This window comes from Erythrolamprus reginae, chromosome 1 (genome assembly GCF_031021105.1).
Source record: "Erythrolamprus reginae isolate rEryReg1 chromosome 1, rEryReg1.hap1, whole genome shotgun sequence".
NCBI classification, from domain to species: domain Eukaryota; kingdom Metazoa; phylum Chordata; class Lepidosauria; order Squamata; family Dipsadidae; genus Erythrolamprus; species Erythrolamprus reginae.
In genome coordinates, this window is record NC_091950.1 from 137552674 (window position 1) to 137569335 (window position 16662).

The following is a 16662-nucleotide window of genomic DNA, read 5'->3' on the forward strand; positions in this document are numbered from 1 at the left end:
CACTCCATAAATACACTAAAACACTCATCAAAATCAAAGCAATTAAAATTAACATCCTACCCTGGATATTACTCCTATTCCAGATTGCTCCCATAAAATTGAACAAACCTTTTTTTACCATTATTAACGAAATGATTCACAAAACATCTACAGGATCATAAAAAGGGGGAGGATTCAGTCTCTCAAACTGCACAATGCTCAATTGGATAAGAGAGTGGATTTTCCTCAAAAATACAAGGCTACTAATTCTAGAAGGGTTTGACTTACAAATAGGTTGGCATGCCTTCCTATGGGGAGAAAATGTACTTACTTCCAGTGACATATAAGGAAAAACCTCCTTGATACATGGATAAAAATAAAAAACCATCATTATCACAAAGTCCCCCAGTGGATTATCAATAAAAGAAGCAATAATATACCCAAACCTTCTAGATCCTAATAAAATAGAAACATATGACCACGTTTTAGAAGAATATGACTAGTTGATGCCAAAACAAATGCTCAAAGAAAAAGGAATCAACCTCAATTGGTGGCACTACTTGCAGGTACAATCAAAATTTAAAGATGTCAAAATTAAATACGGATTTCAAAAAAATAGTAACCTGGGTAGGATCCTTCTGGGTACAGATGAAAAATTGATATCTAAATTATACAACTTTCTTCTGCAATACAAGATGATAGATGAAGAAGTAAAAGGCTTTATGATTACATGTCAGCCTGCTGGACTGGAGCTGCCATTCGTGCTGGGGGAGAGAACAGGTTGGATGTAACCTGATAACTGCTTGCTGCTGTAATCGGCTATCCACATGGTGCATGCCAATGACATCAGACTGTCCTGCATCTGGCTGAAACAACTGAGAAACAGCTTCTACTGATTACAAGCCTGTTTCCAAGATTGGATGACAAGCAGAGATAGGCCACAAAATTTTTCACTACCACATCATGGGCATGGCTTATTTTGTGGGTGTAGCTTGATGGTCATGTGACCAGGTGGAAATGGCTTGTCAACCATGTGACTGGGTAGGAGTGACTTGCCAGCCATGTGATCAGGTGGGAGTGTCTAGATGATGATGTGATGGGGTGTCTTAAAGGTAATGAGTGACAGCTGCAACGCCCCCACTTCTCATTCTGTTGGGAAGCTGTGACCCCTTTATAGCCCATAGACGTCAACTCCCAGAATTCCTGAGCCAGGAATTCTTGCTGGTCAGGAATTCTAGGAGTTGAAATCCATAGTTGTAAAGAAACCATATTTGCCCACATCTTCTCTAAGCTTAGAGAGAAGAAATTATCTAATGAGACTTTATTTTTAAGATCATACACTTCCAATGTAAAGATGCTGAATTCAAGTTCAACCAATCAATATTAATATTTTTTTTAAAGAAGGGTAGGTATTAAAAAAAACAATAGAAGAAGCCGTGACAAAAGAGCAGGAACAGAGTCGTACCTGACCTGTGGTTTCATGCCACTCAGCGTTCTCAGTCAGGTAGCGGGGAGCGGACTGATAGTGGTCATCTCATGAATAACCCTCAGCCCTCTACTTCCCGCCCAGGTGGAGGACAGGGTGTTCAATCCACCCAGGTCTATTATGAGTTTAGTGCCAAGGAGTCCTGCTCCTGCTCCTCTTGTAGATATCGTCATGCCTGTAACAAATGTGGGGGCATGCATGCCACCCATGAATGATCCCAAGCCAGGGGGAACAAGGGTAACAAAGATAGCTCCAAGCAGTCAAAGCAACCGTCTATGCCTCAGTCAAAAGGGCCCCAGTCCAGTTAAGCTGGACTGGCTGGTCAGGCTACTCAAGGGATATTGTCCGCACAACCGTGCGGCTGCTATCCTTTGGGATTTTCAGGAAGGCTTTCGGATAAACCTATTTGGGTCCCCGGAAAGCCTTTCTTTCTCAAAATCTTAAATCAGTTGTGAGCAAGGAAGACATAGAGCAAAAATTAGGAAGGAGGTCGAAGAGGGCCGGGCCCTCGGCACTTTCTCCTCCCTACCTTTTCCCAACCTGAGGGTCTCCCCACTGGGGGTGGTTCCCAAGAAGGCCAGTGGTGAGTTCCACCTGATCCATCACTTGTCCTTCCCTTGGGGTGAGCCGGTTAACGACTTCATCCCCGAGGTCACCTGCTCCATGCGGTATGCGTCTTTTGACGCGGTTGTGACCATGGTGCGGGCATGTGGGGTTGGGGTCCTGATGGGCAAGAGCGACATAAAATCAGCCTTTAGGCTCTTGCCCATCCACCCAGCTCCTGGGCTTCCAATTCGATGGAGGTGTCTACGTGGACCGGATGCTACCCATGAGGTGATCTGTGTCTTGCGCTCTCTTTGAGAGTTTTAGTAGCTTCTTCGAATGGGCACTCAGGAAGCGGACGGGATCGAAATCTGTCATTCACTACCTAGATGATTTCCTGGTGGCAGGCTACACAAATACAGCCCAATGTTCTACACTGATGGCTGCTTTTGAGGCATTATGTTCATATTTGGGGGTACCTTTAGCCCCTGAAAAGACCGAGGGGCCTGCCTCCAGGATTACCTTTCTGGGTATTGAACTGGACACCATCGTGCAGTCTTGCAGACTGCCCGATGATAAATTGGAAAAAATGCGACGCAAGGTAAATGACACGTTGCTGTGTCACAAAATGTCCTTACACCAGTTGCAAGAACTGGCCAGACTTCTTAACTTTGCTTGCCAGGAGGTAGCACCTGGCAGGGCATTTTTGTGCAGAATTTATACTGCAATGCAAGGCTTGCGCTTGCCCCATCACCGGGTGCTCTTGAACGCTGGTGCCAGGGACAATTTACAAACCTGGCAGACTTTCCTACACCATTTTAATGGTATTTCCTTTTGGCAACGGGAGCTTCTTTTAGAAGCAGAATTGCAGCTGCGATGAGACGCTGCTGGCTCACTTGACTTCGGGGTAATTTATTTATTTATTTATTTATTACTTAGATTTGTATGCCGCCCCTCTCCGAAGACTCGGTGACAGGTGGTGTCACTCCCCCTGGCTGTGTGAGTGGTTGACTTCGGATATTTGTAGAGACCTTATCTTTCTGGAATTCTTCCCTCCCGTCCAGGCAGTAGCCCACCCCTGCCCACAATAGAAGAAGTGTTAATAAAAATGACAGAGCTGGTAATGGTGGCCAATGTAATGGTTCTCTTGCAAGAAAAATCACTGAAGAAATTCATTGTAAATGGAAGCCCTTTAAAAAAAAATTATTTCCCTTTTTCTTTATTGGGAAAATGGATATTTTATTATAGTCTTATGATGAGACGCGATCCCCGCTAAACGAGGGTCCCGACAACCCTGTGGTGGTTCACCTTACGAAGCCCGTTCCTGAGACCATTACCAGTGAGCGCCAATGAGACACGGATTCAATGGTCTGGGTAAAGTGACAAAGTTTTATTGTACAGACAACCTTCTTTTATACCTTCTCATATGCAAAGTGAGGGGTTTACAAAAGCATCATTTCATTGGCTCAATTCCATAAACACTGTCATCCTATTAGTTATATATCCTAAGTTTCTAATTGGTACTTGTTACATATCCTAAACTTCTAATTGGTTATATTCTAGCTACTTAATGCTGCAATCAGGGGCTGAGCTGCTGACCAATTATACTCCTGCCATGAGGTGTTGGGGAATTTCTATTTGTCCATAGTCTTATTGAATGCATGGCTATCTCATGAGTCATACAGGAAATGTCCTTTTCCAGTGAACTTCCACTAAGCTGTCCAGATAAGCTTCACTTCTCATCCTAAGCCTAGCTAGTTTACTGTCTCATCGTTTGTCTTGGTCTCTCATTGTTTGTCTTGGTCTTCTCATTGTTTGTCTTGGTCTTCTCATTGCCTCTGCAATCGCTACAGTCTTAAATATAGAGTTGAATGTAAATGTTCTTTATATCCCTGGAAGAAGAAATTGAATGTAATTCTCCATAAATATTTATATTTTCCTCTTCTTCTTCTTCTTCTTCTTCTTCTTCTTCTTCTTCTTCTTCTTCTTCTTCTTATTATTATTATTATTATTAATAATAATAATAATAATAATAATAATAATAATTAGATTTGTATGCCGCCCCTCTCCATAGACTCGGGACGGCTCACAAAATAATAAAACCAGTTCATGACAAATCTAATAATTTACAATTTAAAATATTTTTTAAAAGCCCCATTATTAAGCAGACATACATACAAACATACCATACATAAATTGTATAGGCCCGGGGGAGATATCTCAGTTCCCCCATGCCTGACGACAAAGGTGGGTTTTAAGGAGTTTACGAAAGGCAAGGAGGGTAGGGGCAATTCTAATCTCTGGGGGGAGCTGGTTCCAGAGAGTCGGGGCCGCCACAGAGAAGGCTCTTCCCCTGGGGCCCGCCAACCGACATTGTTTAGTTGACGGGACCCGGAGAAGGCCCACTCTGTGGGACCTAATTGGTCGCTTTTATACTTATATCTATATTCATTTTTACATTTAGTTGCTCTTGATTTCTATTTTATGTTGTTTTTAATTGTATGTTTTGAAAAATGTAATAAAATTACTTGACACATTTGCAAGAACTGATCAACTATGTTGCTAGATGTAACCAAGTTATTATGCATCCCATGGACTGCAAAAAGAAAAAAATAGTATTATATCAAACGTCACTACAAATATCACTCAAAGCTAAGATTATTCTGGTCGCTGGGATTCGTGGGGCAGAAGGCGGTCCTGGAGATATTCTGGTCCGATGACATGAAGGGCTTTATAGGTCATAACCAACACTTTGAATTGTGACTGGAGACTGATCAGCAACCAATGCAGACTGCGGAGTGTTGGTGTGACATGGGCATATCTGGGAAAGCCCATGATTGCTCTCGCAGCTGCTTTCTGCACAATCTGAAGTTTCCGAACACTCTTTAAAGGTAGCCCCATGTAGAGAGCATTACAGTAGTCGAACCTCGAGGTGATGAGGGCATGAGGGCATATTACTTGTAACCCTGACAGGTGGCTGGACACTATGAAGGATGACACTGGGATGGCCATGGTGGATCTGAAGAAGGGGGTGTGAGACAGAGGGGCATGATCCATAGAGTGGCCAATGGTCAGAAAGAACTGAATGACTAACAATGTCAATGATTATATCCCACGTCTGTTTTCTGGTTTTCTTCTCTTGGATAACTGCCTCTTCTTTTACATACTACCAGGGGTGAGATCCTTCATGTTTGGACCAGATCCCCCGAACCGGTAGTGAGCCGCTGTTGATGTCATGGTCGGTGCCTGTCTGTCGGCACTGCCATATTTTTTGGGAAATGTTTAGCTAATTTGTCCCTGTTTGGATGGCTTCTCCTCTTCCGCTGCTTGAAAAAGGGCCCTCCCACCCAGCCCTTTACTGACCATTATTTCTTCACCTGAAGAATTGAGTTCCTCAGCTGTGTTTCATGCTGAATCCTGATACTAAGCATGCGCAAAAGCAAAATTGCACAAGTGGACATGCATGAAACTTTGCGACGTGAACTAATGGCGAAGGCAAGTGGAGTCCACCCTGGATACTGCTTATAGTAAATAGCAAAAGGAAGAGCTGAAGAAGGTTAATGCGTATCACCTGAGATAACAGGTGCTATAACACTTTGTAAAATTCATTCAGATTAAGAGCTCCCTGGGCTAGTACCTCTTCCTCTATTGTTAGCTGCCATTCCGAGAGAAGAATCTTTGACATCTTGATCCTCATCCTGATTTTTCTTTCATGAGGGGGAAGGCTGAAATGACTTATTGCTTCTGGTCTATGTAATAAGTACATATACTATGAACTAGCCTTCTACCTAATGTTTATTTTAGTGACTATTTATGGTGCTCTGTTAAAGCCAATAGCTGAAGTCATTGACATAAAATTGTTGTAGCCAGTGGTGAAATTTAAATAATTCAACAACTGGTTCTCTGCCTAATGGCCAGCTGTCATATTTTGGTCACTGCAGAGAATCACTGCAATTGTGACTTCGAACAATCACTAAATGAACTGTTGTAAGTCGAGGACCACCTGCACATATATTAAATTTTTGAAATCAAACTAAACAAATGTGAATGAGTGGGTCAATCTATTTCTAAAGTTCTGGGTACACCCACAAAGATAGGTAGACGGGTCACTTTATAGCCCTAATAGATATGTTAATTGTTGAGAATTTAACTTTGGCTACTCTTTTGTTTCTTAACAAATTAAATTGAGAATTTATTATATAAAATAGAAAACAGATTGAACCTGTCTTATGAGTATAGAATTCTGCTTGTTTGTTTTACATGACCACAGGGCCGCCATCAGGAATTTTGGGCCCCCCCCCCGCCATTTTAAAACTACTTTAAGTCACCGAGCCACTCCATCCCCCGGGAATCATTTCCCGCTTTACACCAAGCGAGGCGGTCCCATAGGCCAGTGTTTCCCAACCTTGGCAACCTGAAGATATCTGGACTTCAACTCCCAGAATTCCCCAGCCAGATATCTTCAAGCAGTGTTCCCTCTAATTTTTTTTCGGTGTGAGCAGAAAAGTATAATGTCTGAGCGGCACATTTCCATGCCTGGGCGTGGATCGGTTAGAAACAAAAGGGGGTCACGTGACCTCAGGACACACAGCAACGGTCATAAAAATGAAATGGCAGCAAAGTTTTGATCCTCCGATCATCGGGCTGCTGCGAAGGTGCTAAGTGTTAAAAAGGGCCATGTCACTTTATTCAGGGCTGTTGCGACTTTGAACCATCAGTACATGAACCAATGAGGCCAATGTTTCTATCTCCTGAGTAAGACGGTTATTAAGTGAGTTCTGCCTCACTTTACCACCTTTCTTGCCACAGTCATTAAGTTAATCCTTGCAGCTGCTTGAACATCCCAAAAGATGTTCACATAACCCTGGGACATGGCCACCATCATAACTAACTTGTCAAGTGTCCAAAGTTTGATCCAATAACCCCTTTATTTTTCTAACAAAATCCTTTCTTCCTAGAAGGAATAATAGAAAGAATAAAATGGAAAAGGGGATTAAAAGGGGATACAAAAAATAAAAAAAGGGTTTGGTTCAAAGTTCTGCTCAGATTGAAGAAATTGGAGTTTGAGAAGGGTTGATTAAGCTTAGAGTATTGTTTTGTTTGCTCTTTTTTAACTTCTATTTTTCTATTTAGATATATGAATTTAGGAATTGCTGATCTGTTTTAATAAAGTTAGAAGTATTGATTATAATACGATATGCAGTAGGTGATACTGATTTGGATTAATGCATAAATGGAATTGAATTTAGCACTTTGTCATACTGGTTAATAAGTTAGAAATATTTTTTGAAGGAACATTAAGGAGGGAATTTAACTAAAAGAAAATGTATGTAACTGGATGACAAAATTAGAAAAAAACCTTTTGCAACTTTTGGGATATTAGTTACTAAGAAAATACAGCATTTTATTCATGGAAAATTAGATGGTGCATTGTATTATTTGAATGTTGAGAGAGAAAGAAATTACCCCCCAAAGGTCCTTCCACCCTCTTTCCCTCCATTCATTTCATTCTTCCTTCTTCCTCCCTCCATTTCTCTCTTTTCTTTCTCTCTCATTCTCTCCTTCCAGGTCTCTTCATTCCTGCATCCTCTCCCTCTGTCTCCCCTTCACTCTCTCATATGTTTATCTCTCCTCCCTTGTGTATCCAATCATACTTGGCCAATAAAGAAATAAAGGCAGGATCGTCCCGGAACAGATCCCAATGACTCCAAAACCGGGGGGGGGGGCGGTCGGTCGTGTTGGAGGGAAACGGGGTGGGGAAGAGACGTGCTGCCAGGCACTCGACTCCAGCCCCTCCTGCCTTTTCATCCTCCCTCTCCGAAGCTTCGTCCTCCCTCTACCAAACCCCCACCCATCTCTCCAAAGTTTTACAACTCCTCCCACTGTCTCAGCACTCAGAATGATCAGCTCTCATCTCTTTTGACTGCTGGATTCTCCCTTTCAAAATGCGGGGGGGACACGACAATCTTCCAGCCCCTGCTTTAAACCCTCTGAGGAGGCTTTTGAGACGCCTTCCCAGCAATCGGGTGGTTGCTATCAGCAGCATTGCTGGCCATCGTGAGCAGATGCTTGCTTCCCTCGTTGGCGAGCCACCTCCTGCAAGACGGAGCCATGGTGCCCGCACCAGCTCCGTGCTTCACGTTTTAAGGGGGCAGCTCCAAAACCGGCTTCTTCCTTTTCAGCTGCCCGGCGGCCAAGCCTCCCCGCTTTCTCCCCTCCTTCCGGCCTCCCCCCTCTCTCTTGCCTCGCCCCCACCTTCCCTCCCCTGCCCCAGGAGGAGAGATCTGACCACCTCCCACCCTTTCCACCTTCCCTGCACCTTGCAGGATGGCGCCGAGCGGCTCCTTTGTCTGCGGCCGGGCGGGGAGAGACAGGGAGAGAGAGAGAGAGGCGACTCGTTCGGGCCATACAAAAACCGGCGCCTGCCAGCCTTCTCTCTTCGCTTCCCCCTTCTTCGTTCCCCTCCCGGCCGTGGGAGGGAAGAGGATCCCATGGGAGCTTCGGAAGGGAGTCCCCCCCCCCTCACCGGTCGTGCAAGCCCTGGCTCTTTTGTTGTCTTGCACGCCCGAGTACCCTTGGGGAATCCCAGCTGGGGTGGGTGGGGTGGAGGTCATTCCGGAGCTTCTTTCTCCGAATTAAGATGGTGTGGGTTGGATGTGAATTGATCCAATGCACACATACCAGTATATATTATAAATATCTCCGTTGAGGTGAGGGAACGCGCGTGTAAGAATGAGTTTCCATCATCCTGTCTGCCTCCCTGCCTTCTTTCCTCGCGGGGGTGGGAAGAAGGTGCGGGCCGCGGTCGGAGAAGCTCCGCAGAGGCAGAGTTTGTCTCAATCGGGGTTGGGGAGTTTTTGGCGGGCGCCGGGGGCCCCCTTGGCCCGGGCCCGTGACGCCACTCCCAGTAATACCGGTCTATCGGCGGCCCTGCATGACCATATATAGTAGGAATATGGGAACATGGAACTTAATAGATCCCAAATAAAAGTATTCTTGTTAGGAGCTATTATCTGAACTGTTGCCTGAACATTGATTTCAGAAGATGCAAAAAGTTTACAAACTGTAATAGTGAAAATTAGAGAGCATGGTGAGAAAAATGTGACTAAGATTTAATATAAATAAAACCAAACAATGCCACTAGATATAATGAACAAGATAGACACAACTTTCTTAAAAATTAAGATATAGGTATTTTTGGCTTACAACCAATTTACAACTTGACTTAGCAAGTTACCTCATTCAAAGTTATGATGGACGGCTTCCCCTAAAATGTATTCACATCACAATTCTGATGTTCTGATGCCCCATGATCACATTTTGGGCACTTGGCAACTGGTCCACATTTATGGGTGTTTGTAGCATCAACGTGTCATGTGACCACAATATGCAAAACAGTTGTAAAATTGGGTCTCTCGCATGGTGATTTACTTTACAACTATGATAACTCATGATGGCAATTGGCAGTTTCTGTTAAGTTGTAAGCGAAGAACTTATCTGTACTGAAATGATGAATACCTTCTGCCTTTTAGGACTAATTATCAACAGTAGAGAAACAAGCAGCCACAAAATACTGTACAAGCAAGAAGAGGGTTGGAATAACACGTAACAGATGGAGTAAAAGAAAAAGTGAAAGCACTCTTTGCAGCAGGTATAAAAGCAAACGGATCCTTTCACCTGCTTAGCACTGCAGCATCGGATTTTGCCTGTACGGTTTCACCACAGAGTGGTAAGTGACGCATAAGTCTAAATACAATATTTTTAACATGGATCAATTGTTTTTCAGGGTAGATGCTAGCATGAGATGCTTGTGAATAACTAGTTATCTAGTTATTGTTCATGTAACAAAAGCCAGCCTGGAGGAAATTATTTCCCTGTACTTTACTTTGACAATGAAGGGTTAGCAAGCAACGATTTCACACAAATCACCTTGGGCAGTAAATTAACTCTAGAAATGCTCTTACCTAGTAGAGCAACTAGAAATTAAACCCTAATAGCTGGCTGAGGATGTGAGAACCCAGAGTGTTTCAAATATTACAGTGCAGATCTGTTTGGTTATTGTACCTTGATAGCTGGGGTAGGGTTTGATTCAATGTGAACTCCCATCCTGTTCATGTCAAAGTTACCTTTTAAGGTGCTTCTGAGTTGAAAGGATTAACTGGTGATGTCTTCATTGCTTGAAGGATGCCCGTTGGGGCTTTTTCCTTGCCCCTGTCATGGAATTGGACGGAATGATGATAGCTTACCCCACCATGTCTTGAATGTGGGCTCCTAACTATGTGAGGCATTGCACTCTTTATTAATGTGTCTTGATTCTGTCTTGGGATTTGACTCAGGTCAAAAAAAATTTACTCAGCTCAAAAAAATCTACTTCTCCTCACTCTTCTAATATAAGGAGGACTATGCCTCCCTCCTGCTTAAGTTTCTAAAACAAACTGCTCCACCTGGAAGGCACAAAGTCATTGCTGCTTGGCATCTCCCTCCATAATAGGATGGCCTGGAGCCAGCAGGGAAAACTTTGTCCCTCCCATCTCTGCTGAACAGTCCGCTCTGGGATTTTTCATAAGCAAAGTTTTTAAATTGGCCAATTGTCCATTCCCAGATCACAGTCCAGTTGAAACTGGGCACCTGGGTTGGACTGATCCTGAAGAATTTCACTCCAGGAGTTTAAAAAGCACAACTCAGTTTATCCTGGGAATGAGCATTTTAAAAAGAGTTGCTTCCCTGAAAAGGCATCCAACTCTTAATCGGAAGCGGCTGTATACTATGATCTGGAAACTGTTATAACCAGGGGTTGGCTGCTGCCCGGATGGGGGGGGGGGGACTCAGTGGGGTAGAAAAATGGAGCTCCACCCCAGAGCACCCAATTTGCACTGAAAGATGTTGAAAGAAAATGCAGGGCGTCCTGCATAAGCTATACCCCCATAGTGCCGTAGTAAAAAGTTTGGTAGCCCTTCACTGGTTATAACAGACTTAATACACCCAATAATAGACCCAATATTGAACATGCAATAAGCTTTTTAAAATATCTTTGGTTTGGAAGGTTCTGAATATTACAACTTTGTTTATTCTTGGTTTGCTATTTGTTATATGAGCCACATCCTTCCTTCAGGTTCTTACCAAAGTCTAAGCCTTGAAAACACTGAGCCCCTTTCCAGAAGATGACCCAGGCTTCCTTGGTGCCATCACCTTGTACTTCAGCACAGCTACTCGCAAGCTACGGCTCACTATGGACAAACTAAAACCAATTTCTCTGAAGGGAGAATTGAACTGAACTGAACTGAATTCATGATTGGGAGAAAATACAAAGGATTTTCTAGGATGGGACCAAGAGATCATACACTATTTAACCAACTTTAGATACATTATGAGGAGAATATACTAGAGGAACTCCTATATTCCAGATAATTTAAAGATCTAAAACCAAAACAGGGGAGGTCTATGCACATATCTAGGATTATCAGACTTCTACCCTTCGTTGTGCCTCCTCCTTCTCTTTCTCCTTCCCTTGAGCTTCTTGTAGCCTTCCATCCCCTCCCCTTCCTTCCCCTAAGAAGTGCCTGAGGCCATTTGGTTGCCACACCTCCCCCATAGCCACCCAGCCCCTGCAATTTCATGCCAGCAGGTAGAAGCAGCATAGTCTGGACCTATGTATCTTAAATGTTTACATAAGTGGAAATCATGCAGCAGAATACATCTACTGGGGTGCAGGAAGAAAATCTACAGTTGATTACTGGATAGTATCATGTGACCTTCAGAATTCTGTAAAGAGGCAGGAGATAGATTCATGATTGGAAAGTGACCATTATCCAGTAATTCTAAATTTGATATACACCTAGAAATTTCTAAGAGCTAACTCTATATATCTACCACGTTTTCCTGAAAATAGGACAGCTCCTGATACTAAGCCCAACAAGGCTTTTCAGAGCATGTGCTGAAATACACCCCACTTCCTTCACTCTTCTAATATAAGGAGGATTATCCCTCCCCCTCGCTTAAGTTTCCAGAAAAAACTGCTCCACCTGGAAGGTACAATGTCCTTGCTGCTGGGCGTCTCCTTCCATAGTAGGATGGCCTGGAGCCAGCAGGGAAGACTTTGTACCTTCCATCTGAGCAATGTTCTTTGTCCCTTCCACTTCTGCTGAAAGTCCACTCTGGGATTTTTCATAAGCAAAGTTTTTAAATTGGCCAATTGTCCATACCCAGGTTACAATCCAGGGAAACTGGGCACTTGGGTTGGACTGAATTCATGATTGGGAGAAAGTACATAGGATTTTCTAGGATGATCATACATTATTTAACCAACTTTAGATCCATTATGAGGAGAATGTACTAGAGCTATGATGGCAAATCTATTGCACGCATGATATAGGTGGCACACGGAGCGATATCAGAGGGTATGCCAGAGTCTGCTAGATTTCAGCTCCAGCATGCTGGCCAGCTGATTTTTGGCCTTGGGAAAAGCCGTTTCGTACTCTGGATGCTTCAGGGAAGCTTCCCTGAAGCCCCAGAGGCAAAAATAAATATCCTCCAATGGACAAACTGGAGGTTCAGGAAAACACATTTCTGGTTTGCCATTGTGCTGTGTTTTTTCCACTCCAGAGAGTTCAGAGGAGCTTCCTGAAGCTCCAGAGTTCACAAAAATAGCAAACTGGAAGTGCATTTTCCCGAACTTTCAGTTTGTCTGTTAGGGTTTTTTTATGCACATTCATGGGGGCAGTGGGTGGGAGGGAAGGGGTGTGGGCAAGTGCCCACAGCCTCTTTTTGGGACGTGAACCAAAAAAGGTTCACCATCACTAGACTAGAGGAACTCCTATATTCCAGAGGATTTAAAAACTAACAGGGCAGGTCTATGCATGGCTCTAGGATTATCAGACTCAACACTATCTTTGGCTGTGCCTTCTCCTCTTCCTTCTCCTCCTTCCCTTCAGCTTCTTGCAGCCTTCCACCACCTCCCCTTCTTTCCTTACCCTAACAAGTGCCTGCCTGATAACCGCCCAGCCCCTGTAATGTCATGCCAGTAGGCAGAAGCAGCATAGTCTGGACCTATGTATCCTAAATGGTTACATAAGTGGGAACCACGCAGCAGAATACACCTATTGGGGTGCAGGAAGAAAATATACAGTTGATTACTGGATAGTATCATGTGACCTTCAGAATTTTGTAAAGAGGAAGGAGATAGATGATTGGAAAGTTACCATTGTCCAGTCATTCTAACTTTGACATCCAACTAGAAATTTCTAAGAGCTAACTCTATATATCTACCATGTTTTCCTGAATATAAGACAGCTCCTGATATTAAGCCCAACAGGGCTTTTCGGGGCATGCACTGAAATAAAGTTTCCTCAAAAGTAATCCCCCTTCCCCAACTACTTATGCATGTGCAGCCTGCCCTGCCCCACCTCATCCCCCACCCCATCCTCTGCCTTACCTGCCCCTCCCAAATTGTGCCTGAACATCTTATTCAAGTCTGAAAGCTCTGCCACTTCTTCTCTCTGTCAGTCTGTGCAGGGAAACACCTTGCAATGTAAAGAAAAACATCTCACAATGTCAAGCAATTAACAACTTCTTGCAACCGTGAGCTTTTCTTTATATTTCAAGATGTTTCCTGGCACAGAGTGGCTGGGAGAGATATGCAGCCGAACTGCCAGAGTCGAATAAGAAGCCTGTCTCACGACCCATCCCATCCCCACCTGCCACCCCCAAAATGTGCCCAAACTCGAGACACACATCTTACTCAACTGTGGCAGTTCCGCCGTGTCTCTCTCCCAGCCGGTCTATGCTGGGAAAATCATGAAAACTTTGGAAAGCAGCGCTGCATGAGTGAGTGCAACAGGGTAGTGGTGGACATCTCTTTCTTGTCCCACCCTTGTTTCAGCTAAAGAAAGGTGGGAAGAGAAGAACTCCTTTAGTCACTGATGGCATGGGGAGATTGGCAGGGGGAAGGTGGGGGGAGCCACTGTCGCTAAATGGCAGAGGTGCCCACACAGCAAAATCAGATTTCCAGACACACCTTCAGTTCCCTGATTTCAGAGAAAACAGAATTTTGGGCAAGAAGGGCGACATTTTTGAAAGCCTCAGGCTATGAGGGCATCTTTTACTCCCCCAGAACGATGGCCTCCTCTTTTGACTAGCAACCACCTTCTGAGCCATGCAGTTTGGAGTGGTTTGTGGAAGACGGGCACAGGGAATATTTGCTTGTGTTTTTGTATGTGATTGTTTGAAATCTGGATGGGAGAAATCCCTGTAGGAGCTGGTGGGCAGGTTGGTAGCTCGCTTTAAAGCGGCTGCAACTGGAGAATAGAGTGTAAGAGAGGAAGGAGGGAAAACATTTCTCAGTAAAGAGGAGCAGAATTAAAGTGAAATATTGCCACTAAGAACAAGTATCCCTCCCTCTAAGGATACTTCAGGCTGCTGTTGCATTTGAAGTAGGGTGGGACATGTTGGGCTGCTCAGCCAGTGCAAAGAACAGGGAGGTGAGGCAACATCGTAGCACAACTAATTGCAACGATCTGCTACATATTGATTTTACAGAAGATAATGTTGAAAAGGCGCTACACTATCTTTATCTTTTGGCCCTGATGGATTATGTACCTACTTCTTTAAAAAAGATTTCCACTGCTCTAGCCCAGGGGTCAGCAATCCTCAGGTGTGGCTCTTTGTGTCCTTGAGAGTGGCTTTTCCGCAAAAGCCGAGTTTCCATCACTGCGCATGCTGCTTGCAAGCAGCTGCCTCTCTACTTTTCTCTCTCCCCTTACTATGTCATACAGGATTTTTTTTATTTTGGGGGGAGGGGAATGAAAAAGAAAGAAATGAGACATTTATTCTCTGAACAGTTTCTCCTCCTTTAATTATGCAGACTGTAGAGGGGGAAACAGAAGGAAATATGGATCAGGTGATTGATCAAATAATGTGAGAGGCAAATAGAGCAGGAAGGGGAGGAGTGGATTAAAAGCCATGCAATCTGATTTAAGCCACAAAAAGGGTGCAATAAAGGTTTAGTCGCTTAGATTTTCGCTCACTATTTTGGGGGGGAAAGGGATCTTTTTTTTTGTTTATTTTAATTATTATTTGAGGCGAAGGATGAAAGCAGCAGTGAGACTCCGGTTGACAGGATGTTCACCGTGGCTTGCTGCCTGTAATGCTTCAGTATTCCTCATTTCTTTCTTGTGGGTTCCCCATTCTGATAGTAGTGACATAGATGTCAAAGGGAAGGTGGAGTAGTGCAGCTACTCACAGTTTAGCACTTGGATATTGTGTGTTTCCCACCGCCACTCTGCCCCCTGCTAGCTGTTTTTAATTCAGGTAATAATCCCACCCTGGAATTTCAATGGAATTTACTTCTGGAGTAAGCGGATAGATCAACTAAGGGAAAAAGCTAGACTGAAAAATTTCCTCTGATGACTTTATTATGACTTTATTACAACTACTGCTATTGTGTGTTTCCTGTAGATTTTTACCAGGATCTGGCAGCTCTTTTCCCCAACCAAATGTACTGATACTTCTAGTTCCCAACTATTGCTTTTGCTGGTAGTAGGACCCTGGAAGTACTTTACAATTTCTGCTTCCCATTAGGACAAGGTCTCCAAACTTAGCAACTTTAAGACTTGTGGATTTCAACTCCCAGAATTCCCTCAATTAGATACGAGTCAGATTGAGACTCTCATCTAAACTTCATCTGCTAATGCCACCTGATCCTAAACACAGGTAGATTTAATTTTATGGATATTGTAAGGTAAATTGTAAGAAATTTAATTTTATCAATAAATAATATTGTTATTACTATTTATAATATCAAGTTTTATCCAGTGTACTTATAGTTTAAGACTTAAAACTTTAACACAGATACAGAGAGAGGGGGATATATTGGGAGAGGGTGATATAGAGAGGGAGAGGGGGAGAGAGAGAGATACACAGAGAGGGAGAGGGAGAAAGAGGGGGAAGAAAGACAGATAGAGATACAGACAGAGTGGGAGAGAGAGACATAGATATAGAGAGCGGGAAGAAAGACAGAGAGAGACACAGAGATACAAAGAGGGGGAGATCATGAGACAGGTACAGAGAGAGGGGGGAGATAGAGAGGGAAAGAGGGAGAGAGTCATAGAGAGATGCAGAGAGAAGGAGCGGGGGGGGAGAGAGATACAGAAAGAGGAAGGGAGAGTGAGAGGGGGAGAGTGAGAGAGACAGAAAAAAAGATGAGAGAGTGTGAGTGTGTGTGTGTGTGTGTGAGAGAGAGAGAATGTTTTTGTGGTTCCCAGTTCTCTGTCCTAATGACCGGCATGGCTAGGGGGTCATGTGGCGGGATGGGAGTGTATGATGTCAGGTTGGCCAGGCCCACTCAGATTTTGTGACTCCTGCTGGGTTTTTTCTGTGGGAAATGGGTTCAAATGGCTCTTTGAGTGTTTAAGTTTGCCAACCCCTGCCCTAGCCGAACCACTAAGCACAATCTATGAAATATATTTTAGAACCAGCTCTTTGCCTGACCTATGGTCATTAGCCACAGTAATTCCTATCTTCAAAAATTATAGACCAATCTCATTATATTGTGTTACCTGCAAAGTCATCGAATCAATCATCAGCCAACCCATTATCTTCCACTTAGAAATCAATCTACTCTCTAACAAATAGTTTGGTTTCAGGAAAAGATTGTTTTG